Here is a 27,699-nt window from a genome sequence, read left to right as displayed (position 1 = left end):
AACGTGCTGTGTTTAACGGGGGGATATGTAGCGCCCCTGAGGGTTCAGTCACCACAGAGGTACTGCACCTCCTCCTGAGGTGTGGTACCCCACCATACAGGTAAGGTGGAGACACCTGACCACACTCCAACACCTGCATCCCACACAGCATAGTAGCGTAGCAAAGCACCTTTGGTGGCTCCCTGCTTGGAACACGAAGAGTGCTGGGAGGTGGGTGGAGCTGAGTTGCACAAGAGAGCGGGAGATTATTAGGACTAGGTCAGTCTGTGAGAGAAGATCCCCCGAGTGGGATGGATTGAAGGAAGTGCTGCAGCAGACCTCAGTGACCTGGGTCTGCTGGCACAGGAAAGAGATATTCAGAAAGCATAATTCTCTATAAGAAAGATAGTTTTGTATGGAACGTAAGGAGAAGAAGAGAACTAAGGATTAGGGTTAGAGCAGAGCCCTTCCTCAAGTTCTAAGCGCATGGCCGGGGTCCGGTCCCCGAGGTTGTATGGATACTAATGGTCCTGCGACAGACACCGGAGGAATAGAAGTTGTCACCACTTTATTCCCACACCAGACTTGGGGGCACAACAGCAACGTGAGAGAGCCGGGACTTAGTAGCAAGGAGTCCCCAAAGCAGGCTACAGCTGTCTGCCGTACAAGTAGAGTTCTAAGAACATCTGAAAGGAGGAACTCCAGTGTAACTCAGTACTGTGAGTACTTCAAATAGGCGCTAGAAGGGAGACGTTCAGGAATGGCACATGTTGGTGGAGTGTTGGAACGGAGTACTTCATCTTGCCTGGAGATTGGCTGAGCACCTGACCTGGAGGACACAGCACCGAGGCGGGCACCTGTATGCACAACAGACTGTGAGTAAAGCTTTGGAACTACATGGCCTGGTGTCCTCCGCTTATTCCTGCGCCAACCCACTCAGCACTGCTACATCTCTGTGCTTAGCACTGCACCATTACGCTCTCCTCACTAGCTCTTCACCTACACTGCCCTGGGACTACAGCCCTACCTGTGGAGGGCCACAACATCATTGCTGCACCACACCATCTGTCCCAGAAGATCTGTCTGCAGCGTCGGCTTAACATCTTCATTGCCGAACACCACAGGTGGCGTCACGAATCATCCACTTATAAACTTTAATCATCATCATCCACACGCTCAACATTCCCCTTTTACAATGGATGCCCAGGGCCACGGACCAGGTCACAGGTACTGTGACAACTCCCATTGAACTCCACGGGCCCGGTACCGAGTACCCCGCTGCCCTGGGTGAGGGCGATTCAGTGGCACCTGAGCAAGGATTTTTTTTTTGTCTGGGGGACGGCCCTCCCTCTCGTTCACCCTCCCAATCATACTCACCTCCTACAGCGGTGCCTGCTGCAGAGCCAATGGTCCTGCACCGATATCTGTTCTTCCTGTGTGAGCATGTGGTCACGTGGTACCGCTCATTAAGGTAACGAATATGGACGTCACTCCACTCTCATAGGCGTGCCGCCCATATTCATGACCTTAATGAGCGGTACCTCATGACTGCACACTCACACGCAAACAGGAATCACCTGACTAGACAAGAGAAGAGACATACACAATCACATGATGCAGCAGCCGCAGCAGGAGCAGGGACCAGACCGCGCCACGACTCAGGTGAGCTGGATGGAGAATGAGCGGCAGGGGGGAGAATGAGCACGGGTGGAGAATGAGCGGCGGGGGGGAGAATGAGCCAGGGGGAGAATGGGGCCGGGGGGAGACTGAGCAGCGGGGTGGAGAATGAGCGCGGGGGGGTGAATAAGCACCAGGGGGAGGGAATGAGCCGGGTGGAGAATGAGCGGAGATGGGGAGATGGCTGCACTGGGGAGATAGCTGCACTGGGCAAACGGGTGCACTGAGGAAACGGGTGCACTGAGGAGACAGCTGCACTATGGAGATGGGTGCACTGAGGTGGTGGCTGCACTGGGGAGATGGCTGCACTATGGAGATGGCTGCGCTGGGGAGATGGCTGCGCTGGGGAGATGGCTGCGCTTAGGAGATGGCTGCGCTAGGGAGATGGGTGCGCTGAGGAGATGGCTGCACTGGGGAGATGGCTGCACTGAGGAGATGGCTGCACTGAGGAGATGGCTGCACTAGGGAGATGGCTGCACGGAGGAGATGGCTGCACTGAGGAGATGGCTGCACTTGGGAAATGGGTGCACTAGGGAGATGGCTGCACTGGGGAAATGGGTGCACTAGGGAGATGACTGCACTAGGGAGATGGCTGCGCTGAGGAGATGGCTGCACTGGGGAGATGGCTGCACTGAGGAGATGGCTGCACTGAGGAGATGGCTGCACTAGGGAGATGGCTGCACTGGGGAGATAGCTGCACTATGCAGATGGCTGTGCTGGGGAGATGGCTGCGCTGGGGAGATGGCTGCACTGAGGAGATGGCTGCACTGGGGAAATGGGTGCACTTGGGAGATGGCTGCACTAGGGAGATGGCTGCACTGAGGAGATGGCTGCACTGAGGTGATGGCTCCACTAGGGTGATGGCTGCGCTAGGGAGATGGCTGCACTGGGGAAAGGGGTGCACTAGGGAGATGGCTGCACTGGGGAGATGGCTGCACTGAGGAGATGGCTGCACTAGGGAGATGGCTGCACTGAGGAGATGGCTGCACTGGGGAGATGGCTGCACTAGGGAGATGTCTGCACTGAGGAGATGGCTGCACTGGGGAGATGGCTGCACTGGGGAGATGGCTGCACTGAGGAGATGGCTGCACTGGGGAGATGGCTGCACTGAAGAGATGGCTGCACTGAAGAGATGGCTGCACTGAAGAGATGGCTGCACTAGGGAGATGGCTGCACTGGGGAGATGGCTGCACTATGGAGATGGCTGCGCTGGGGAGATGGCTGCGCTGGGGAGATGGCTGCGCTGGGGAGATGGGTGCGCTGAGGAGATGGCTGCGCTGGGGAGATGGCTGCGCTGGGGAGATGGCTGCGCTGGGGAGATGGCTGCACTGGGGAGATGGCTGCACTGAGGAGATAGCTGCACTGAGGAGATGGCTGCACTAGGGAGATGGCTGCACTGAGGAGATGGCTGCACTTAGGAGATGGCTGCACTGGGGAAATGGCTGCACTAGGGAGATGGCTGCACTAGGGAGATGGCTGCACTGAGGAGATGGCTGCACTGGGGAAATGGGTGCACTAGGGAGATGGCTGCACTAGGGAGATGGCTGCACTGAGGAGATGGCTGCACTGGGGAGATGGTTGCACTGAGGAGATGGCTGCACTGAGGAGATGGCTGCACTAGGGAGATGGCTGCACTGAGGAGATGGCTGCACTAGGGAGAAGGCTGCACTGAGGAGATGGCTGCACTGAGGAGATGGCTGCACTGAGGAGATGGCTGCACTGGGGAAATGGGTGCACTTGGGAGATGGCTGCACTAGGGAGATGGCTGCACTGAGGAGATGGCTGCACTGAGGTGATGGCTCCACTAGGGTAATGGCTGCGCTAGGGAGATGGCTGCACTGGGGAGATGGCTGCACTGGGGAGATGGCTGCACTGGGGAGATGGCTGCACTGGGGAGATGGCTGCACTGAGGAGACGGCTGCACTGAGGAGATGGCTGCACTAGGGAGATGGCTGCACTATGGAGATGGCTGCACTGAGGAGATGGCTGCACTAGGGAGATGGGTGCGCTGAGGAGATGGCTGCGCTGGGGAGATGGCTGCGCTGGGGAGATGGCTGCACTGGGGAGATGGCTGCACTGAGGAGATAGCTGCACTGAGGAGATGGCTGCACTAGGGAGACGGCTGCACTAGGGAGACGGCTGCACTGAGGAGATGGCTGCACTGAGGAGATGGCTGCACTGAGGACATGGCTGCACTGGGGAAATGGCTGCACTAGGGAGATGGCTGCACTGGGGAGATGGCTGCACTGGGGAGATGGCTGCACTGAGGAGATGGCTGCACTGAGGAGATGGCTGCACTGAGGTGATGGCTCCGCTAGGTTGATGGCTGCGCTAGGGAGATGGCTGCACTGAGGAGATGGCTGCACTGAGGAGATGGCTGCACTGAGGAGATGGCTGCACTGGGGAAATGGGTGCACTAGGGAGATGGCTGCACTAGGGAGATGGCTGCACTGAGGAGATGGCTGCGCTGGGGAGATGGCTGCGCTTAGGAGATGGCTGCGCTAGGGAGATGGGTGCGCTGAGGAGATGGCTGCGCTGGGGAGATGGCTGCACTGGGGAGATGGCTGCACTGGGGAGATGGCTGCACTGAGGAGATGGCTGCACTGAGGAGATGGCTGCACTGAGGAGATGGCTGCACTGAGGAGATGGCTGCACTGAGGAGATGGATGCACTAGGGAGATGGCTGCACTATGGAGATGGCTGCACTGAGGAGATGGCTGCACTAGGGGGATGGCTGCACTATGGAGATGGCTGCACTGAGGAGATGGCTGCACTAGGGAGATGGCTGCACTGAGGAGATGGCTGCAATGGGGAGATGGCTGCACTGGGGAGATGGCTGCACTGAGGAGATGGCTGCACTGAGGAGATGGCTGCACTGAGGTGATGGCTCCACTAGGGTAATGGCTGCGCTAGGGAGATGGCTGCACTGGGGAGATGGCTGCACTGGGGAGATGGCTGCACTGGGGAGATGGCTGCACTGGGGAGATGGCTGCACTGAGGAGACGGCTGCACTGAGGAGATGGCTGCACTAGGGAGATGGCTGCACTATGGAGATGGCTGCACTGAGGAGATGGCTGCACTAGGGAGATGGGTGCGCTGAGGAGATGGCTGCGCTGGGGAGATGGCTGCGCTGGGGAGATGGCTGCACTGGGGAGATGGCTGCACTGAGGAGATAGCTGCACTGAGGAGATGGCTGCACTAGGGAGACAGCTGCACTAGGGAGACGGCTGCACTGAGGAGATGGCTGCACTGAGGAGATGGCTGCACTGAGGACATGGCTGCACTGGGGAAATGGCTGCACTAGGGAGATGGCTGCACTGGGGAGATGGCTGCACTGGGGAGATGGCTGCACTGAGGAGATGGCTGCACTGAGGAGATGGCTGCACTGAGGAGATGGCTGCACTGAGGTGATGGCTCCACTAGGTTGATGGCTGCGCTAGGGAGATGGCTGCACTGAGGAGATGGCTGCACTGAGGAGATGGCTGCACTGAGGAGATGGCTGCACTGGGGAAATGGGTGCACTAGGGAGATGGCTGCACTAGGGAGATGGCTGCACTGAGGAGATGGCTGCGCTGGGGAGATGGCTGCGCTTAGGAGATGGCTGCGCTAGGGAGATGGGTGCGCTGAGGAGATGGCTGCGCTGGGGAGATGGCTGCACTGGGGAGATGGCTGCACTGAGGAGATGGCTGCACTGAGGAGATGGCTGCACTGAGGAGATGGCTGCACTGAGGAGATGGATGCACTAGGGAGATGGCTGCACTATGGAGATGGCTGCACTGAGGAGATGGCTGCACTAGGGGGATGGCTGCACTATGGAGATGGCTGCACTGAGGAGATGGCTGCACTAGGGAGATGGCTGCACTGAGGAGATGGCTGCAATGGGGAGATGGCTGCACTGGGGAGATGGCTGCACTGGGGAGATGGCTGCACTGAGGAGATGGCTGCACTGAGGAGATGGCTGCACTGAGGAGATGGCTGCACTGAGGAGATGGCTGCACTGAGGAGATGGCTGCACTAGGGAGATGGCTGCACTATGGAGATGGCTGCACTGAGGAGATGGCTGCACTAGGGAGATGGCTGCACTGAGTAGATGGCTACACTGGGGAGATGGCTGCACTGGGGAGATGGCTGCACTGAGGAGATGGCTGCTCTGGGGAGATGGCTGCACTGGGGAGATGGCTGCACTGGGGAGATGGCTGCACTTGGGAGATGGCTGCACTTGGGAGATAGCTGCACTGAGGGGATGGCTGCACTGAGGGGATGGCTGCACTGAGGGGATGGCTGCACTGGGGAGATGGCTGCACTGAGGAGATGGCTGCACTGAGGGGATGGCTGCACTGGGGAGATGGCTGCACTGAGGAGATGGCTGCACTGAGGAGATGGCTGCACTGAGGAGATGGGTGCACTAGGGAGATGGCTGCACTAGGGAGATGGGTGCACAAGGGAGATGGCTGCACTAGGGAGATGGCTGCACAAGGGTGTTGGCTGCACTAGGGAGATGGCTGCACTGAGGAGATGGCTGCACTAGGAAGATGGGTGCACTGAGGAGATGGCTACACTGGGTAGATGGGTGCACTGAGGAGATGGCTGCACTGGGGAGATGGCTGCACTGGGTAAATAGGTGCACTGAGGAGATTGCTGCACTGGGGAGATGGCTGCACTGGGGAGACGGCTGCACTGGGGAGACGGGTGTACTGGGGAAACGGCTGCACTGGGGAGATGGCTGCACTGGGGAGATGGCTGCACTGAGGAGATGGCTATGGGTCGCCCTCCCAGGGCTGTGGGGTACTCGGTACTGGGCCGGTATCAGTGGGATGTGTCACAGCAGCGGTGACCCGGACCGTGGCCCTGGGCGCCGAAGTAATAGGAAGATGAGAATGGTGGAATGTAGTTAGATGAATAGTTCGTGACTAGAGTTGAGCGATACCGTCCGATACTTCAAAGTATCGTATCGGATGGTATCGGCCGATCTTTAAAAAAAGTATCGGTATCGCCGATTCCGATACCGGAAGTCCCATTCAAGTCTATGGGACTTCCGGTATCGGAATAAGAAAAACCCTATCCTGCCCTTGTACAGCCTCTCTGGGGTCTGTACGGGCCTTTCGGGGGGCTGTGCCGGCCTGCCAGGGGGTCTGTGCAGGCTCCGGTGGTCTGTGCCGGCCTGCCGGTGGTCTGTGCAGGCTCCGGGGGGCTGTGCCGGCCTGCCGGGGGGCTGTGCCGGCCTGCCGGGGGGCTGTGCAGGCTCCGGGGGGCTGTGCCGGCCTGCCGGGGGGCTGTGCCGGCCTGCCGGTGGTCTGTGCAGGCTCCGGGGGTCTGTGCAGGCATCGTCCGATGGGACTACAAGTCCCATCGGGCGATGCCTGCTACCATGACAGTGATTGACACATTAGCCAATGATGGGACAGTAGTAGTCCCATCATCCGGCTAATGTGTTAAATGTAAAAAAAAAAAAAAAAAAAAAAAAAATTACATGCTACATACATACAACATGCATACTACATACATGCTACATTCATACTACATACTACATACATGCTACATTCATACTACATAAATACTACATGCAACATACATACTACATATATACTACATGCATGCTACATACATACTGCATGCTACATACATACCACATATATACTACATATATACTACATGCATGCTACATGCATGCTACATGCTACATACATAACACATATATACTACATGCATGCTACATACATACTACATGCTACATACTACATATATACTACATGCATGCTACATACTACATGCTACATACATACTACATATATACTACATGCATGCTACATACATACTACATGCTACATACATACTACATATATACTACATGCATGCTACATACTACATGCTACATACATACTACATACATACTACATGCTACATACATACCACATATATACTACATACATACAATACATTCATACAATACATACATAGACATACAGTACATATAACATAGAGTAACATACTTACCAATACTTGTCACATTGTTCCCCGAAGCCATTGTCTTTTCCGGGATAAATATTAACATAACAAACCACAAAAATACTCACCCACGATCCGAAGCAGTCCACGAGTGTGTCCCACGACGATCTTGGGTAGAGAACTGCAGCATCAGCTGTTGCTGCCGTTCTCTACGGGCTGCAGGAATCCAATGACGGAAGGTAGGTATCCTTCCGCACTGTATTCCTCCGCCACTTAAAAAAAAAAAGTCCCTAGTCTCACTTTATGCCATTGCTGTGTGGGAAATTCCCACGCAGCAATGGCATAAAGTGAGACTAGGGACTTTTTTTTTTTTAAGTGGCGGAGGAATACAGTGCGGAAGGATACCTACCTTCCGTCATTGGATTCCTGCAGCCCGTAGAGAACGGCAGCATCATCTGATGCTGCAGTTCTCTACCCAAGATCGTCGTGGGACACACTCGTGGACTGCTTCGGATCGTGGGTGAGTATTTTTGTGGTTTGTTATGTTAATATTTATCCCGGAAAAGACAATGGCTTCGGGGAACAATGTGACAAGTATTGGTAAGTATGTTACTCTATGTTATATGTACTGTATGTCTATGTATGTATTGTATGAATGTATTGTATGTATGTAGTATATATGTGGTATGTATGTAGCATGTAGTATGTATGTAGTATGTATGTAGCATGCATGTAGCATGTAGTATGTATGTAGCATGCATGTAGTATATATGTAGTATGTATGTAGCATGCATGTAGTATATATGTAGCATGCATGTAGTATGTATGTAGCATGTATGTAGTATGTATGTAGCATGCAGTATGTATGTAGCATGTATGTAGTATGTATGTAGTATATATGTAGTATGTATGTAGCATGTAGTATGTATGTAGCATGCATGTAGTATATATGTAGTATGTATGTAGCATGCATGTAGTATGTATGTAGCATGCATGTAGTATGTATGTAGTATGTATGTAGTATGTATGTAGTATGTATGTAGCATGCAGTATGTATGTAGCATGTATGTAGCATGTAGTATGTATGTAGTATGTATGTAGTATGTATGTAGCATGCAGTATGTATGTAGTATGTATGTAGTATGTATGTAGTATGTATGTAGCATGCAGTATGTATGTAGCATGCATGTAGTATATATGTAGTATGTATGTAGCATGCATGTAGTATGTATGTAGCATGCATGTAGTATGTATGTAGCATGCATGTAGTATGTATGTAGTATGTATGTAGTATGTATGTAGCATGCAGTATGTATGTAGCATGTATGTAGTATGTATGTAGTATATATGTAGTATGTATGTAGCATGTAGTATGTATGTAGCATGCATGTAGTATATATGTAGTATGTATGTAGCATGCATGTAGTATGTATGTAGTATGTATGTAGTATGTATGTAGTATGTATGTAGCATGCAGTATGTATGTAGCATGTATGTAGTATGTATGTAGCATGTAGTATGTATGTAGCATGCATGTAGCATGTATGTAGTATGTATGTAGTATGTATGTAGCATGTAGTATGTATGTAGCATGCATGTAGTATATATGTAGTATGTATGTAGTATGTATGTAGCATGTAGTATGTATGTAGCATGTAGTATGTATGTAGTATTTTTTTTTTTAACATTTAACACATTAGCCGGATGATGGGACTACTACTGTCCCATCATTGGCTAATGTGTCAATCACTGTCATGGTAGCAGGCATCGCCCGATGGGACTTGTAGTCCCATCGGACGATGCTTGCACAGACCCCCGGACATCAGCACAGCCCCCCGGCAGGCCGGCACAGCCCCCCGGCAGGCCGGTACAGACCCCCACAGGGTGCACAGACCACCGGCAGGCCGGCACAGCCCCCCGGCAGGCCGGTACAGACCCCGGGCAGTCCACACAGCCCCCCGGCAGGCCGGCACAGCCCCCCGGCAGGCCGGCAGAGACCCCCGGAAGGCCCGAAATGACGGCGCATCATGATGCGCACACACCGCGCATCATGATGACGTCAGGCCGTCAATCAACTGAACTTCCGATTCTGATGCCGAATTCCGATATTGAAAAAATATCGGAAGTCGGTATCGGAATTCCGATACAGCAAGTATCGGCCGATACCCGATACTTGCGGTATCGGAATGCTCAACACTATTCGTGACGCCACCTGTGGTGCTCGGAAGGGAGGTATTGCAGCAAAGATGTCAAAGCTTCCCACAGGTGAAGCTATAGTCCCAGAGCAGTGTAGAGGTGGTAGGCACGGGGATGTAGCAGTGCCGTAAGGGTAGGAAGCAGACAAGAGCGGGTTGCAATTTCTGTACCTTTACTTGATGACTGCAGTCCAGGGTCCTGATTTCAGATGGTAACGGAGCAGGCTAGCCTGGAAGCAACTCAGGGATTCTCTCTCTCAGCAGACAGGCTGTGCAGTCTCCTTCCTAGCGCTTGTTTGAATGAAGTACTCCTAGTACCGAGTTACACTGAAGTTCCTCCTGTCAGATGTTCCCAAGAACCTTACTTGCACGGCAGACAGCTGTAGCCTATCTCGGGGGGCTCCTTTCTCCTGAGTCCCGGCTCACTATCCAAGCTGCTGTTGTGGCTCAAGTCTTAGATGGGAGCAGGGCATTTACAGCCTCCTACTCCTCTGGTATCTGTTGTAGGACCGTTAGTATCCGTACAACCGTGGAGACCAGGCTCCAGTTCATTTGCTCACTGTGAGGGAGCTCGCCTTTCCCAGCTCAACCTCCAGCTTCTCTCTCCATGTCTGCACACTTCACCCTCCGCAGACTAACTGACCACTCCCTCCTCTTGGCCCTCAGAGAGGACTCCTCCCCTTAATCCCGGTTCAGAGTTCCCCCTGCTGGCCTGGAGTGGAACTGTATTGTATGTATGGATTGACTGCGAGAGAGACCCATCATTCCCTCCAAGCCTGGCATTACTCTCTCTGGAGGAAGGCAAAGCCACTGTGGCGACCATACTCCTGGGGGAGCCACATTCCCCCTAGTGCAAGTCAGCACTCCTGGGCTGAACAAAAACATATAAACAGTTGAACAATATGATTTGTACAAGATTTAAAAATGAAAAATGTACAAAAACCAAGAGCTTCAAAAATGGTCCTATGATGATAAGTCCAAGCATCAATGTCCATGGTCCATTCCTGGGCAAATGGTTAATTATTTACAAGAAAGTCTTTGACCACACAAGTCCTGTGGTACAATGTCCATAACTAAAGGATGCTCTTACAGGTTACCTGTGGGCACAAAACTTGAAAAACAGTTACATATATACACATACAATTTCAACAATTACATTTACCTAAATACGATATCTGATGGGTGGTACCCCTTGTGTAATGCGGGTAGACCTGCGTAAGACTGGTGTAATGGGTAATGTACCGGATACACTACTGGGGATTCTATGTAACACAGGGATACTAGATTGTCTGTGAACTCTTAGACTCACCAGGGGCATAACAGGTTCACCACTGGCAGGGCGAGGGTTCTCTGGCTCCACTGCTGGTGTGGCTTCTGCTGCCTGATTTTCCTGATCCTCAGGATTTCCTTGAGTCACATCTCCCTGTGCTACCAATTGGGGAAACAGCAACACTGGCACCACTATAGCATCATTCACTTTAGTCCAATTCGCAGGGAATTCTCCAAGCACTGTGCTGACCTTCTCTTCTTCCACTATGGGTTTGTTGTTATCTGGTTCTTCTTTTCTTTCTTTTAACTGATCAGGGCATAACTTCAAATGATCTCTCGATACCGCTGCTGAGGTCTCCCCTCCATCTTTGCTAACAAGGCATACCTTAGTATTATCAAAGTTCGAGGGCAGAATGGTATAGGGTTCAGCTTCCCATTGATCATCCAATTTGTGCAATCTTCTCTTCCTTTTCAAGACTTGCTCTCCCGGCGACAAAGGAACAGCAGGTGCATTTTGATTGTAAAGCTTCTCCTGCTTTTGTCTTGCCTGAGCCGGACTCCTTTCCACACATTCTTGAACTCTCCTGTAATGTTGCTGCCTCTCCGTGTCCCAATCAGCATCTGGTGACGCTACTTCAGTGTCAGGACTCCCATGTCTAAGTCAATAGGCAGTTTACCAGGTCTTGCTCTCATTAAGTAAGCTGGGGTACAGTTGGTGGAGTTCACTGGGATATAGTTGTAGAGGTCTACCGGATCGGGCAACTTCTCTGGCCACAGATTCCTCTCCTCCAAGGGCAAAGTCTTCAGGAGTTCAATCACTACTTGGTTCATCTTCTCGCACATGCCATTGGTCTGTGGGTGGTACGGTGTTGTCCTGATCTTCTTACAACCATACAGGTTACAGAATTCTTGGAAAACTTCTGCCTCGAAAGCTGGACCTTGATCTGTAAGCACTCTTTCAGGATACCCATGTGGTCTACAGAAGTGCTGTTGGAATGCTCGGGCTGCCGCCCTGGCCGTCTGATCTTTGACAGGCACAACTACCAGGAATCTTGAGTAGTGGTCCACAATGGTAAGAGCATAGATGTAGCCTGACCGGCTTGGAACCAGCTTCACATGGTCCAGGGCTACCAACTCAAGGGGCTGTTTGGTGATGATTGGCTGTAGAGGAGCTCTCTGGCTGTCCCGATCCTTTCTGCGCAGGTTACATTGTCCACACTCCTGGCACCGCCTCTCAATGGCTTCCCTCATACCAGTCCAGTAGAACCTCTCTCGGAGCAATGCTTCCAACTTCTTCCACCCGAAGTGTCCAGCTCTATTGTGGTATGCTTCCAGGACCATTGATGCCTCTTTCTTTGGGACTATCACCTGCCATACCAGCTCATGAGTGCGGGCATTGATACTCCTCCGACACAGCTTCCCTTCATAAATGAACAGCCGGCCTCTCTCCTTCCACAACTGCTGAGTTTCTTCAGGAGACTCCGACTCTTGACGTGAGTCAGCTCGTGTCAGCAGCTGCTTCACCAGGCGGACTGCAGGGTCACTCTCTTGTGTTTCTGCCCAGTCATGATGGGGCAATGGATTCAGGGTGACCTCCTTCAAGCCAGACCGTCTGTTTCTCACTCCTTGAGCACGCTGGGCCGCAAGTGGCCGGTGGAAGGGAGGTAACTCTATTTCTTCAAGAGCCTCAGGGTCTTCTCCTGCATCTGGTAGGTTAGGCATTCTGGACAGCGCAACAGCATTGGCATGCTTGTGCCCTGCCCGGTACTTGATAGTAAACTCATAGTTAGATAGCTGAGCCATCCATCGCTGTTCCAGTGCTCCTAGTTTTGCAGTGTCCAAGTGCGTTAACGGGTTGTTGTCCATGAAGATTGTGAACTTGGCGGAGGCTAGGTAATGTTTGAACCTTTCGGTGACAGCCCAGACTATGGCAAGGAACTCCAGCTTGAAAGAACTGTAGTTGTCAGGATTCCTTTCAGTGGGAAGCAGCTTCCTGCTGGCGTAGGAGATCACTCTTTCTTTCCCATTCTGTACCTGCGACAGTACTGCTCCTAGTCCCACGTTGCTGGCATCAGTGTACAGCACAAAGGGTTTGTCATAATCTGGGTAGGCCAGAACTTCATCTCCTGTGAGAGCTATCTTCAATCTGGTGAAGGACCTTTCCAACGCTTCAGTCCATTCAAAAGTGGAATTTTTCTGTTTGGTCTTCTTGGACTGCCCCACCAGAAGATTTTGCATAGGATCTTCAGTAGTAGCCTACCAGTCCAAGGAATTGGCGTACTTCATGAAGGTTGCTGGGCTTCGGCCAGTCCCGGATGACTGTGACCTTATCAGGATCTGGTGCCACACCTTCTGCACTGACCACATGACCGAGGTACTGTACCTTGGGCTTCAGGAGGTGGCATTTGGAAGGCTTCACCATCAGGCTAAAATTGGACAAAGCTTCAAACACTTCAGCCAGGTGTTCCAGATGATCTTCATAGGTTTTGGAGAAAACAATGACATCATCCAGGTGCAACAGGACCGTCTCAAAGTTCATGTGTCCCAGGCAGCACTCCATCAGCCGTTGAAATGTTCCTGGGGCTGTGCAGAGCTCAAATGGCATATAATTGAACTCACAGAGACCCATTGGAGTGGTAAATGCTGTTTTCTCCTTGTCTGCCTCTGCCACGGGAATCTGCCAATACCCACTGGTGAGATCCAAGGTGGAAAAGTAATTAGCAGTTTTAAGTGCAGCCGATGATTCCTCAATTCTAGGTAATGGGTAGGCATCTTTATGTGTAATGCTGTTAATTTTCCTGTAATCAACACACATTCTCATGGTACCATCCTTTTTCTTTACAAACACTATTGGAGCTGCCGAGGGGCTACAATTGTCTCTGATGATCCCTGCCTCCTTCATCTCCCTCAACATACTCTTAGCACATTGGTATTGTGCTGGGGGTATAGGTCTGTACCTCTCTTTTATGGGTGGATGGTCTCCAGTGGGGATATGATGTTGAACCCCTTTTGCCTGCCCAAAATCTAGTGGGTGTTTGCTGAATACCCGCTCGTACTCTTGTGTCACTCTGTAAACCCCATTTTTCTGGTAGGAGGGCGTAAAGTCAGTTCCCACCTTCACTTGCTGGCACCACTCCTCTGGCTGCTTCACAGAGCCATTGTCCTCCACCTGATCGGATGAGACCAAGGGCTCTGCTGCCTGCAAAGAGTTGTTATTGACAGTGAGCAGCTTAGCAACTGTGGCGTACTGAGGTATCGTGGCCTCCTCTTCCCCACAATTCAAAAGGCGTACAGGTACTCTCCCCTTTCGTACGTCAACCACCCCTCTGGCTGTCAGGACAGTGGGCCTGCTCTCGGAGTATGCTGGTTCTACCAACACCTGGTAATCTCTCCCTCTAAGACCTATAGCTGCCCGACACCAAACTAACATTTCACATCTGGGGGGGTATTGCAATGGGGAAGGGGTCACTCACTCTGACACTGCCAATTTCTTCGCCAGAGAGTTCTACCTGTTGTCTTTGCATCAGGGCTCTGATCTCCTTCTGCAGGACTCATTGTTCACTGGAACCAGCAGTCTCAGCCATCTGTTGCAACAAGACAATAACCTCGGACAGACCGTTTTCAATTACATTTGTAACAAGAGTCAGTCATCATGGAATTACATTCACGCCGATCAATATCAACAACTATTAGACCTTGAGACTTTAGCTCTACCCGCCCCACTTTAACAGTAATTTCTTTACATCCTATCTTTGGCAAAGACTGACCATTACTGGCAACTACTGTTAGTTCATCAGTTGGGCCACGGGTAAGTTCAGAATCAGCCCAATACCTCTTGTAAAGAATGTACGGCATAATGGTCACCTGGGAGCCAGTGTCCAGCAAAGCGTTCATGGGGATGCCGTCAATCACCACAGGAAGGATTGGTCTCCCTCCCACATACTTGGCTCTCCAGTTCCTTGGGCCTGGGGATCCTACTCCTGGGGGTTGGCCCTCTGCCCCAGGGGTTGCTCGTTTAAAGGACAAAATCTTGCAAGATGGCCTGCCTTGTAGCAGCGATAACAGATGGGACGTCCGTCCTGGTCATAGCGATCGTTGTTCCTTCCTCGAAGTGGTGGGGTTCTCCTCCTCCGGAGCCACAGGACATCCTCTGGACTGAAAGCAAGCTGGATCTTTTCTTTGGAGGACACTTGCAGGGACTGCACGGTTTTTGTAAGTGCAGCCATCCCTTTGGTCAACTCCTGGACCTGAAGACGCAGCTCCTCAGTTGGATCTTTATCCAGAATCTGTGCATCAGCCCCCACAGGGATGGAAGGAAAAGATGTTGCTTCCTGATGGTAGGTGATCGCTGGGCACCTAGGGGGCGCTGGACGGCTGTCAGTGGATTCCTGCAGTACCCGAATAGCCCTGTCCTTAAAATCAGCAAAGTCCAGATCAGGGTTTTGCATAGTTATAATACGCAACTGTCCTCTGTGGGTACTGGATAGGAGTCCTTCAATGAACTGCTCTTTTAACAGCTTATCCTCGTCCTTCACACTATCAGGATCAACTTGCTTAACTGCTCGCAGCGACTCCTGCAGGTTGAGAGCATAGTCCCTTATACTGTCCTGTGTCTTCTGTTTACAGCCAAAGAACCTCATCTTGATTTCAGCTGCAGTCGGGTGTCAAAGGTGCTCCTCAACTTGGCCAGGATCTTTGCAACAGTCTCTTTATCAGTGTCCTGCCAGGCTTTCACTTCTCTCTGCGCTGCACCCGGTAGCTGTCCAATCAGGATATTCACTTTCTGGTTCTCAGACAGAGGGTAGACTTTAAACAAACTGCACAGTCTCTCTTTAAATTCGCTCAGGGTATGTGACTCACCCGAGTACTGCGGTAGCCAGGCCGCTCCCGGTATGTAGGGCATGGACAGCGGCATTATGGGGACCGCTGCGGCGGGCGCTCCACCTTGCGGCGCGGCCGGGCATCGCCTTGTGGCGTGAACATTCTCTTCCCCCCTAGTTAACATTAGCCAGGGCCGGGGGTTGCGTGAGCTCACCGGTGGCCACCTCGCAGGCCCGACGCTCCGGGCAGTAGGCCTCAGCTCCTCCTCTTCTTGCGCGCTGTCCTCTCTTCCTGCGCGGCACTTCACTTCTTTGCACTCTGTGGCAGGCTCCGACCACGAAGGCCTGCCCCTTCTTCCCGCGCGCGCCAAGCAGCGTGGCAATGGCGGCAATTGGCGCCAATTTTCACACACAGTCTATGGCACACAGGACCTGGGGGTACCGGGCTCCGTAATCCTGTTCGTGGCGCCAAGTTGGGTCGCCCTCCCAGGGCTGTGGGGTACTCGGTACCGGGCCGGTATCAGTGGGTTGTGTCACAGCGGTGGAGACCCGGTCCGTGGCCCTGGGCGCCCAAGTAATAGGAAGATGAGAATGGTGGAATGTAGTTAGATGAATAGTTTGTGACGCCACCTGTGGTGCTCGGCAAGGGAGGTGTTAAGCTGATGCTGCATGCAGATCTGCTGGGACTGATGGTATGGTGCAGCAAAGATGTAAAAGCTCCCAACAGGTGAAGCTATAGTCCCAGGGCAGTGTAGAGGTGGTAGGCACGGGGATGTAGCAGTGCCGTAAGGGTAGGAAGCAGACAAGACACAGCGGGTTGCAATTTCTGTACCTTTACTTGATAACTGCAGTCCAGGGTCCTGATTACAGATGGTAACGGAGCAGGCTAGCCTGGAAGCAACTCAGGGATTCTCTCTCAGCAGACGGGCTGTGCAGTCTCCTTCCTAGCACTTGTTTGAATGAAGCACTCCTAGTACCGAGTTACACTGAAGTTCCTCCTGTCAGATGTTCCCAAGAACCTTACTTGCACGGCAGACAGCTGTAACCTATCTCGGGAGCTTCTTTCTCCTGAATCCCGGCTCACTATCCAAGCTGCTGTTGTGCCTCAAGTCTTAGATGGGAGCAGGGCATTTACAGCCTCCTACTCCTCTGGTATCTGTTGTAGGACCGTTAGTATCCGTACAACCGTGGAGACCAGGCTCCAGTTCATGCGCTCACTGTGAGGGAGCTCTCCTTTCCCAGCTCAACCTCCAGCTTCTCTCTCCACGTCTGCACACTTCACCCTCCGTAGACTAACTGACCACTCCCTCCTCTTGGCCCTCAGAGAGCACTCCTCCCCTTAATCCCGGTTCAGAGTTACCCCTGCTGGCCTGGAGTGGAACTGTGTTGCATGTATGGATTGACTGCGAGAGAGACCCATCATTGCCTCCAAGCCTGGCATTACCCTCCCCTGGAGGAAGGCAATGCCACTGTGGCGACCATACTCCTGTGGCTGCACTAGGGAGATGGGTGCACTGAAGAGATGGCTGCACTAGGGAGATGGCCTCACTGGGGAGATGGCTGCACTGGGGAGATGGGTACACTGAGGAGATGGCTGCACTGGGGAGATGGCTGCACTGGGGAGACGGCTGCACTGGGGAGACGGCTGCACTGGGGTCCGGGGAGATGGCTGCACTGGGGTCCAGGGAGATGGGTGCACTAAGGAGATGGCTGCAATAGGGTGATGGCTGCACTGGGGAAATGGGTGCACTGAGGAGATGGCTGCACTAGGGAGATGGCTGCACTGAGGAGATGGCTGCACTAGGGAGATGGCTGCACTGAGGAGATGGCAGCACTAGGGTGATGGCTCCACTAGGGAGATGGCTGCACTAGGGAGATGGCTGCACTGGGGAGATGGCTGCACTGGGGAGATGGCTGCACTGGGGAAATGGCTGCATTGGGGAGATGGCTGCACTGAGGAGATGGCTCCACGAGGGAGATGGCTCCATGAGGGAGATGGCTGCACTGAGGAGATGGCTGCACTGAGGAGATGGCTGTGTGGTGCCCCTGAGGGTTCAATCACCACAGAGGTACTGCACCTCCTCCTGAGGTGTGGTACCCCACTATACAGGTAAGGTGGAGACACTCTAACACTCACATCCCACACGCACACCAGTAGTGTAGCAGAGCAACCTTGGCGGCTCCCTGCTTAGAACACGAAGAGTGCTGGTAGGTGGGTGGAGCTTAGACTGCACAAGAGAGCAGGAGAAGATTAGGAAAAGGTCAGGCTGTGAGAGGCGATCCCCTGAGAGGGATGGAGTGAAGGAATTGCTGCAGCAGACTCCTGTGACCTGAAGCTGCCGGCAGAGGAAAGAGCCATAGAAAGTCTGACACTTCAGAAGGAAGAAAGATTAGTGTGGTACATAAGGAGAAAAGAACTAAGGACTAGGGTTAGAGCAGAGCCCTTCCTCAAGTTTGAAGCCCATGGCCGGAGTCCGGTCTCCGAGGTTGTATGGATACTGATGTTCCTGCAGCAGAAACCGGAGGAATAGAAGTCGTCACCACTTTATTCCCATCTAAGACTTGGGGGCACAACAGCAACGTGGGTGAGCCGGGACATGATAGCAAGAAGTCCCCGAAGCAGGCTACAGCTGTCTGCCGTACAAATCCTATACACCATGGAAGTCAACGCCCATGTTATGTACATAAATAATCCATCTTTATTCAAACAAGTTTGTTAAAAATATAAAACAAGTAGACAATGGAGATACATATGCAAAATAATACTGCTAACACAGGTAATAAAAATACAGCTTTTCTCTACTTTTAGTATTTGTAAAATATTTTCAGGGAAAAAAAGTACATTCTAATGTGGAGCACAAAAATTCTCATTCCTACTAAAAATGTATGGAATAATCCCTATTAAGTACAAACACATAGGTGTCCACTAAGTAAATATGTCTCTAATGATACAGCAGTTATTGAACCATTGCACATTCCTCAAGTGAGTATTTAGAGTAGAAAGAACTATCTGCTAACATTGCCACACACAAACCTACTGAAAACACATTCATTAAGGAAAATTTCCTATTGCAATAATTTTTTAAAGTGAAATAGTGCAGCGCTAAATATATAGGGATAAGTTATAATAAACTAATTATTAATGTGCAGATGACAATTTATATGTGCAAAATGCAGAGATAATACTCAACTACTATAAAGGGCATGTCACACTAAGAGATATCGCTAGCAATATCGCTATAACTAGTGACGTTATAGCGATATTGCTAGCGATATCGCTGTGTCTGATACTTACCTACGACCAGCTCCCCCGCTGGTTATCGCTGATCGCGCGAGAATGTTCAGGACTGTTTCTCGTCGTCAGCTTTCCGCGGCGCTTCCTGCTGTGAGGACGAGCGACGCGTGGAGCCGGGCGGGAGGACGCAGGATCGCCTGGTGTGACAGGTAAGTAGCGATCCCCGTCCCCAGCGATGTCGCTGGTGAGATCTGCCTGTGTGGCAGCTCACTAGCGACCACTTAGCGATGTACCAGCGATCCTGACAGTGTCATATCGCTGGTCGGGATCGCTGGTACATCGCTAAGTGTGACAGTACCTTTAGAAGTAATGGAGATCCTGGTACTTTAAACAGATGATTAATGTGCAAGTGACCATTTATAAGTGCAATATGCAGAGATAACACCCAACTGCTTTTGGAGATAATAGTAAACCTATCACTTAAATAAATCTCAGTGGAAAAAGTAACACCAAGAGAGCTGTACCTGACCTGCGAGCAGACTTGACGCCCCAACGCGTGTTTCGCGTATAGCTTCTTCCTTATGGGGGTAAGTGTCACTGACATTATGCTCAGGGAGTCTATTTATAACCCTGTCTTTATTGGTGGCAGCGGCTGGTAATGGCGCTTACTGCGCCGTGAAAGACAGTGACGTCAGGCTTGTCGGCGTCTCACGTGACTGATCCACCCCCCGCTCGACATGTCAAAGCAAGGGGCGGGGCCAGCCGCGCTAACAGACACGTCACCGCAATGACTCACTGACCCACGGCCAGATAAAGCGCACACCGCAATCAAAAGAAGAGTGGAAAGTTGACCTATTCTGTCCAAATGCTAATCTATAGGGAAACTTTTATATATACTGTCTTGAGAGAATAAAAACCTAAAGTGAAAGTTTATAAGTGGTCTCCATTACTTCCAACAGAAGCCAAGAAGAATTTATTAATAAAAAATATATCGTGCAAATGCTCATAGAATTAAATGTGCTATACTAAAATATAAAAAATATACAAGTTCATGAGTATATTGTTCCTGAAAAACTAGTAAGCATAAAACATAGAGCAATTACTCATACAATTAAATATACTATACTTAACACTAGGACTACTGGTATAGTCATTTTGACTACTTGCACTTTTTATTTCTCTTCTGTGACTACATTTTTCGGAATTCCGGCTTGAGACTCGGTGACTTTTCCTCAAATAGGATGTGAAAAAATATTTTGTGACAATAAATAATTTTGGTGAAAAAATTGAGCGTTTTTTTCAAAATTTACCTTTAACTACTAAAGGTAGTCATTTTGACTACCTACTATATTTTGCAGTCCTTTTGTCACTAAATGTTGCTGTAAAGTTTTGTGTACAATTTTTTCACTGTATCTTATTTACCCTGATGTTCATATACTGTATATGTAGTTCAATTCAGATGTCAACTTTTCACATTTTCCACGTGTTACCTGGTTCTATTACTGTGTAATGCTGAACTGAAAATTTATTGTCATAATATTTGATTATTTTGTACTGTATAGTGTGAAGCAGCAATTTTTTTGGGGGAAAAACTATATTTGCATACAGCTTGATGTTATTAGTTATAGTTTAGAGCTAGAAAGAATATTTGTTTATCTGCGACCCCTTACAATCTGGTTTCCGCTCTTTACACTCTACTGAAACTGCCCTCACTAAAGTCTCTAATGATTTAATAACAGCTAAATCAAAAGGTCATTGCTCCCTGCTGATTCTACTGGATCTCTCTGCTGCATTTGACACTGTGGATCACCAGCTCCTCCTCACTATGCTCCGCTCTATAGGCCTCAAGGACACAGCCCTCTCCTGGTTCTCCTCCTACCTCTCTGACCGCTCCTTCACTGTATCTTTTTCCGGCTCCTCTTCCTCTTCTCGTCCCCTTACTATCGGGGTCCCGCAGGGCTCAGTCCTAGGCCCCCTCCTCTTCTCTTTATACACTGCCCCTATTGGACAAACAGATTTGGGTTCCAGTATCATCTCTATGCTGATGACACCCAATTATACACTTCTTCCCCTGACATCACCCCTACCCTAATTCAAAATACCAAGGATTGTCTGTCTGCTGTCTCTAGCATCATGTCCTCCCTCTATCTGAAACTAAATCTCTCTAAAACTGAACTTCTTGTGTTTCTCCCCTCTACTAACCTCACTCTACCTAACATCGAAATAACCCTGGAGGGTTCAACCATAACTCCCAAGCAGCATGCCCGCTGTCTTGGGGTCATATTCGACAGTGAACTTTCCTTTACTCCGTACATCCGATCACTCAGTCGCTCTTGTCACCTGCATCTTAAAAACATCTCCAGAATCCGACCTTTTCTCACCTTTGAAACTGCTAAGACTCTTACTGTCGCTCTTATTCATTCTCGTCTGGACTACTGCAACTCTCTTCTGATCGGTCTCCCTCTTACCAAACTTTCTCCTCTCCAATCCATCTTGAATGCGGCAGCCAGGGTCATATTTCTGTCCAGCCGCTTCACCGATGCCTCCATCTTGTGCCAGTCATTACACTGGCTACCTATTCGCTACAGGGTCCAGTATAAACTCATCTCTCTCACCCACAAAGCTCTCCACTGTTCTGCACCGCCTTATATCTCCTCTCTCATCTCTGTCTATCGCCCTACACGTGCCCTCCGTTCTACAAATGACCTAAGACTAACATCCCCCGTAATCCGAACCTCGCACCTCCGTCTCCAAGACTTCTCTCGTGCTGCTCCAGCTCTCTGGAATGCACTTCCCCAGATGATCAGACTGATACCTAGCCCTGACCTATTCAAGCGCGCTTTGAAAACCCATCTCTTCAAACAAGCCTACCACATCAACTACTCAGCAAGCTAACTTTGCCCTGTTCCCTCCTTCCAAATATTATTCTGAACCTGCACCCTACTATTCATCTGTCTCCACACCCTTCATGCACATGATAACTGCATTTGATACTTGTCTATTGCACTTAAACACACGGGCTGATGACCGGATCATGCAGCTTTATATGAAAATCCCTATTATAATTGCCAGACCTGAATTAACAAGCATTTCTCACCTACTGTGTCCCCCCATTTCCTTGTAGATTGTAAGCTTGCGAGCAGGGACCTCACTCCTAATGTCACTGTTTGAATTGTCTTAACTTGTATTGAATTTATTGTCTGTACATGTCCCCGCTTAATTGTAAAGTGCTGCGGAATATGTTGGCGCTATATAAATAAAAATTATTATTATTATCTGCAAATGGGCAATATGCATGAATATAGCAATAATGCAATGTAATGGTTTATGACGCGAAAACGATAAAAATTACGTGTTTTTTTCATTTTTCTTTTGTTTATGATCAACCATGTTCACATGCAGTATAATTCTGCGAAAAAATGTATAAATTAGCTAAAACATCAAGACTTTTATAGGTCCAGTCAAAAATGAACGAACATTATATTTGTATAGTGGTAGCGAACAGAACAGCAGGGATATGTTACTGGTGATTCTCATTGTATGCTGTGTTATATGAATATATACTGTATATATGTCCAGGACTGCTATTTTCTGTTGTAGTTTTACAATGATCCTAGCAATAAAAGTTGTAAAGGACCCCCTGCAAATACACCACAAGAACATGTACTAGGAGATGGCCTGTTCACGCATTTGAAAATACCTTAGACTTAGCGGGTATAAATGCTTGGATAGTATACAAGGAGATGACCCCCGAAAAAATGTCACGCAAGGCATTTTTACAAAAGCTTGTTACAGAGTTGAGTGGTCCTTATGTTATATCTAGGGGAAAGGGTGGCATGTCCCAAGTTGCTACATCTTCAGATGTGATGCTTCAAAAAAAATTTTGCCAGATAAAAGAAAAATGCAAAAATAATAGATCTGTTGGCTATTGTATGACTTGCCGTAAGTCTTTGTGTGGGCAATGTACCGCCGTAAATGAAAGACGATGCCTGAAATGCGAATCAAGAAATGTTTAGAAGGTCAATTATGCCGTACTTTTTAGGAGAAGAAGGAAAATGTAGAATTGGAGCTGAATCTCAATAAAACGTTATTATGAAGTACAACCGGTATCGACCCAACGGCCTTCTTCAGGTACTGAGGAGAAGGAGCACTGACTGACCTAGTAGTCATTTTCTCTGCTTGTTGTTCTTGAGTTGTTGTTTATATGTGTGCACTTTAATAATAAATGATTGTAAAATGTCTATTATTATTGTTTTACTTAGTTTACTTTTGTTATTTCCTGTAGAAAAATATGAAAAATCAGAAAGAAAACATTCCAAAGCATTACTGTTGGATCTCACAATAATAATACATTAAAAAAAATATAATTATTAATAAATAACCACAAATGAAACTCTAAAAATAAACGAAAACAAGTCAGTAGTCAGAATGACTACATTCAGTAGTTCTAGTCGGGGTCACGAGTCCAGTAGTCCTAGTGTTAAATATAAGAATGCAAGTGAAAAAGTTATTGAAAAACTATTATTCAAGTAGTGTAATTTGAAAATGTGATGTTTATCATATTAATATTCAGTGACATTACATTAAAAAATAATGAACAGCACATCCTCAAGGTTACAGGTGATTAATCTATCAGAGATCGAGTTGACTGAGTCACAATTAGATGTTTTGGGATTGGGCCTATGCTTCTCACCTGTTTCCCCCTTTGACTTTTTCTCAGCTGTAAAAGACCTCCACCTACTTGCGAGGAAACTTGTTTTTAAGAAACTACATGAGAAATCAAATGCTGGAGAAGAGTGGAATGCAAAGGAATTGGAGGCAATAGCTACTCTAGAAGAACTAGATGATGAACATCAGGTAACTACAAATAGTGTGAGTAAATATGTACCCCCTATGCCTAAAAGATTTCCACCATTGAATTTGTTTCCGAATATAGAATTGTTTGTAAAGCTGGTCACTAAGGAATTTGAAAAAATATCTAAAGGAATATTACGGGATAATCTGACCCCGGATCAAAGAAAAGCCCTAAGAGAACTTCAAAGTCTCAAGGGAATAGTGATAAAACCAGCGGATAAAGGGGGAAATATAGTGGTTTGGCCACTGGTGCAATATGAAAAAGAAGGATTAAGGCAACTTAAAGATGTCAATTGTTACAAAAAATTGACTTTCAATCCCACTTTGACTTTCCAGAATGAATTCCAAAATATCTTGGATAGAGCTTTCCAGCAGGGAATAATTACAAAAGATTTGAAAGATAATTTGATACCAACCTATCCGAAGATGGCTTGTATATATTTCATCCCAAAGATTCACAAAAGTCTGTCGAGCCCACCAGGACGACCAATAGTATCCGGAACTGGCAGTCTGTGTGAATTAATAAGTATCTGGATTCCTGCCTAAAACCTTTGGCACAATCATTACCATAATATATTAGAGATACAGGTGATATCTTAAGCAAGGTGGAAGGCATACCCATGGAAGAGGACATGTGGTTAGTGACACTTGATGTGGAATCCTTGTACACGTCCATCCAGCACAGAGATGGTATCAAGGCTGCTCAAATATTACTATCAATGATGGATTATGGCTCTGATTTGACTAATTTTCTTATTTCCCTCCTTCAATTTACCCTAGAACATAATTACTTTATTTTTAAAAATACAATATATTTGCAGCAATGAGGTACTGCGATGGGGGCGGCTTTCGCCCCCTCGTATGCAAATATTTTTCTGGGGTTTTGGAAGAGGATGATTTTTTTCGTCAACCCAGTGGCATATATTGAGAAGGTCCTGTTCTGGGCCCGTTATATTGATGATATATTTATGATCTGGCAGGGCTCAAAGCAGGACCTCCAAAAATTCCTGGAGGTCTTAAATGATAACAGGATGAACATTAAATTGACTTCCAAACACAGTCAAGAAAAAATGGAGTTTTTGGATATTATGATATCAAAAGGAACAAATAATTTACTGGAGACGGATGTTTTTCGTAAAAATACGGCTGTAAATTCACTGTTACACGCCTCTTCGGCACATCCTCGACCATTAATAAACGGAATCCCCACAAGTCAATTCCTACGCATAAAACGAATATGCTCTAATGATCAACTTTTTCATGGACAGGCTGATGAACTAGTGAATAGGTTCAAGCATAGAGGCTATTCAAACAGAAGTATAAAGAAAGGCCTCCACAGAGCAGCAGCAGAAAGGAGGACTGATTTGTTGCAGCCCAAGATTAAAAAGCAAAGTGAACAAAAGGTGAGGTTCATTTCAACCTATAATGAAAAGTGGTTGGAAATGAGGGGAGCACTGGACAAATATTGGGCCATATTAAAAACAGATCAGACCATTGTTAAACATGTGAATGATGCACCATCAATAACATATAGAAGAGCAAAACATCTTAAAGATATATTGGTTCACAGCTTTTATAAAGGTGAGGGAGCCACCACTAATGTATTTGGAGCAAAAGGTCCAAAGTGGGGATTTTATCCATGCAATGACTGTATTTCCTGTCCAAATATGCAGAAAGCTCTGACATTCCGATCTAGTGATGGTAATAAGACTTTTACCATCACTCAAAACATAACATGCAACACCTTTGGTGTTGTGTATTATGCCTTTTGTCCATGTAACAAAATTTATATAGGTCTTACATCTAGAGCGCTGAAAGTGCGGGTAAGAGAGCATTTCAGGGACATAAAGAAAGCTGAAAATGTGGAAGACTTGTCGGAATTGAAACCTATACCAAGGCACTTCAAAATGGTCCATGACTGTAATGCTAAGCTTCTTAAAGTGATGGGAATTGACAAAGTGTATATAAATGAACGGGGAGGGAATTGGAGGAAAGATCTGGCACAGTTAGAGGCCAAGTGGATTTTTAGGGTTGGTTCTGTTCAACCATCTGGTCTGAATGAGATTCTAAGTTTTGCCCCTTTCCTGTAATTAGATGTTTATTTATGTCTTGTCTTTTAATGTTTTTATTAATTTTTATTTTTTAGTCTTTTTTAGGTTTCCATATTTATTCATTATTGGTTAATCGCTATATAAGTGGTAGTGTGAACAAGGGCTCATCATAAGACTGAAGATGGACCTGTTGCTGTGCTTAGGATGAGAAGATTCTGTCTGAGAGAATGAAGATTTTTATAAATATTTATATGTATTTGTACTCTCTCACTTTTTTATTTGTTATAATTCTATGTTTTGTTGTCACCATTTAATTTATTACTTATTATTTTTTAATGTAATGTCACTGAATATTAATATGATAAACATCACATTTTCAAATTACACTACTTGAATAATAGTTTTTCAATAACTTTTTCACTTGCATTCTTATATTTAAGTATAGTATATTTAATTGTATGAGTAATTGCTCTATGTTTTATGCTTACTAGTTTTTCAGGAACAATATACTCATGAACTTGTATATTTTTTATATTTTAGTATAGCACATTTAATTCTATGAGCATTTGCACGATATATTTTTCATTAATAAATTCTTCTTGGCTTCTGTTGGAAGTAATGGAGACCACTTCTAAACTTTCACTTTAGGTTATTATTCTCTCAAGACAGTATATATAAAAAAAAGTTTCCCTATAGATTAGCATTTGGACAGAATAGGTCAACTTTCCACTCTTCTTTTGATTGCGGTGTGCGCTTTATCTGGCCGTGGGTCAGTGAGTCATTGCGGTAACGTGTCTGTTAGCTTGACTGGCCCCGCCCCTTTCTTTGACATGTCGAGCAGGGGGTGGATAAGTCACGTGAGACGCCGACAAGCCTGACGTCACTGTCTTTCACGGCGGAGTAAGCGCCATTACCAGCCGCTGCCACCAATAAAGACAGGGTTATAAATAGACTCCCTGAGCATAATGACAGTGACCCCCATAAGAAAGAAGCTATACGCGAAATGCGCGTCGGGGCGTCAAGTCTGCTCACAGGTCAGGTACAGCTCTCTTGGTGTTACTTTTTCCACTGAGATTTATTTAAGTGATAGGATTACTATTATCTCCAAAAGCAGTTGGGTGTTATCTCTGCATATTGCACTTATAAATGGTCACTTGCACATTAATCATCTGTTTAAAGTACCAGGATCTCCATTACTTCTTATAGTAGTTGAGTATTATCTCTGCATTTTGCACATATAAATTGTTATCTGCACATTAATAATTAGTTTATTATAACTTATCCCTATATATTTAGCGCTGCACTATTTCACTTTAAAAAATTATTGCAATAGGAAATTTTCCTTAATGAATGTGTTTTCAGTAGGTTTGTGTGTGGCAATGTTAGCAGATAGTTCTTTCTACTCTAAATACTCACTTGAGGAATGTGCAATGGTTCAATAACTGCTGTATCATTAGAGACATATTTACTTAGTGGACACCTATGTGTTTGTACTTAATAGGGATTATTCCATACATTTTTAGTAGGAATGAGAATTTTTGTGCTCCACATTAGAATGTACTTTTTTTTCCCTGAAAGTATTTTACAAATACTAAAAGTAGAGAAAAGCTGTATTTTTATTACCTGTGTTAGCAGTATTATTTTGCATATGTATCTCCATTGTCTACTAGTTT

The 27,699-nt window shown here is 47.8% G+C and overlaps 1 long non-coding RNA gene across 1 annotated transcript; it reads left to right on the top strand.

Annotated features, from left to right (window-relative positions):
* On the top strand, positions 1-27,664 carry LOC141096838 (uncharacterized). The gene is made up of 3 exons (XR_012233791.1): positions 1-100; positions 23,842-23,978; positions 26,122-27,664. It is a non-coding gene; the product is annotated as an uncharacterized lncRNA (long non-coding RNA).
* The last annotated feature ends 35 nt before the right edge of the window (positions 27,665-27,699 follow it).

Source organism: Dendrobates tinctorius, unplaced genomic scaffold (genome assembly GCF_039654945.1).
Source record: "Dendrobates tinctorius isolate UK_male_01 unplaced genomic scaffold, ASM3965494v1 ptg000079l, whole genome shotgun sequence".
Taxonomy (NCBI): Eukaryota; Metazoa; Chordata; class Amphibia; order Anura; family Dendrobatidae; genus Dendrobates; species Dendrobates tinctorius.
The sequence above is the reverse complement of the archived record's forward strand: the minus strand, read 5'-3'. Positions and strand labels throughout refer to the sequence as shown.